Below are 1,534 nucleotides of genomic sequence, written 5' to 3' on the forward strand. Positions count from 1 at the left end.
GAACGGCAAAAATGTTATGATCACTAAATGGAAATTGTTAACTCTATGACAGAAAATTGCAAAGCGATCAGATGTTCAAAATAGCCTTTCCCTTCAGATTAAGAGAGATTTATTTTGACAGCAAAAACCGGGCCCTGTAGGAGATATTAATCTTCATGATCAGTCCCCAAAGATCATTAGAAAGGAAGAAGCTAATTGGGTGTTTTGACAGGACCTGCATTGATTAGGAGTGATTTTGTACATGATAGTTTCAAATAACAAGATGCATATTTTATGTGACTGCAAATAATAATAATATCTTATTTTAAGGTCAATCAAGTAACAGTTCAACGGTCTAAAAATAAAGTATATTATGGGTTGATTTAAACTAGCCAAACTCATAGCCCTTCATTGATCCTGATTCACAGCCAATCTGTAGAATCAGGGAGAATGAGCATCACCAGGCCTGGTGGTATGAAGGCTTCATCTTCATGAAAACAGATCTTACCCCACCTTCCTCCCAAAGCAGCTGGTGGGTTTATGGATTTAAACTGCTCTTTGTGATCAACAAAATACTTTTAGTCATTGCATCAGCAGGCTTTGCTACTCAATGCCACTGAGTTTGAACCAACAGAGAGCTGATGATCCCCCACTGGGTTTCTGAAACACTTAACCACAGGGGTGGAGACTGCCCGTCTTTATCCTGTGGACTCCAACTGCTGGGGAGCTGGGGGTGGGCATGAGGCCTTTGGGTTAGTAGGGGAACTAACTTCCTGGGGCTTTTACTACTAGACTCTATGTTGTTGTTGTTGTGTACTGTCAAGTCATAACCCACTCACAGCTGACCTTCCACCAGGTTTTTAGAGGCTGTAAATTGCACGGGAGTTGATTGTCCATCCTTCTCCCATGGTACAGCCAATTCAAAATGCACACCTTTGGATTGATGGTGTACTTCCTTACCGCTAGGTCACCAGTGAATGCCTAAACAGCTATAATTTTAGAAAAATAAGTTCAAGGATACACGTGACAATCACTCACAACCTACAGCCAGTTGAGTCCATCAAGTTTCTGAGGCTGTAAATCATAACAGGGGGAGACTTCTCTTCTTGGTTCACATCCTCCAGGAGCTCTGGAGGAGAAAGGTGAACAATCTCTCTGAGTGATTTACTACCTCTGAAAACCCACAGGACAGTCAGCTATGGATCGGTATCCACACAAAGGCACAGAACAACAACAATTCTATAGACTAGGTCACCAGAATCAAATAAAAAAAGATATTAAAAAATAAGATTTGTTTTATTTTGGAAAATAAAGATGCTTTAAAAAATGATTTATCAACAATCTGCGTTATGCGGATGACACAACCCTGCTTGCTGAAACTGAGGAGGACCTGAAGCGCCTGCTGCAGAGTGCAAGGTTTGAGGCTCAATGTCAAGAAGACAAAGATTCTCACCACTGGACTAATTGGCAGCATCAGGATAGATGGTGAAGAGATTGAGATTGTACACAGCTTTAGTTTGCTTGGCTCCATAGTCAACAGTCTTGGCACCAGTAG

This window comes from Elephantulus edwardii, unplaced genomic scaffold, assembly GCF_000299155.1.
Source record: "Elephantulus edwardii isolate Elephantulus edwardi_28Jun2011 unplaced genomic scaffold, EleEdw1.0 scaffold00359, whole genome shotgun sequence".
In the NCBI taxonomy this organism is placed as follows: domain Eukaryota; kingdom Metazoa; phylum Chordata; class Mammalia; order Macroscelidea; family Macroscelididae; genus Elephantulus; species Elephantulus edwardii.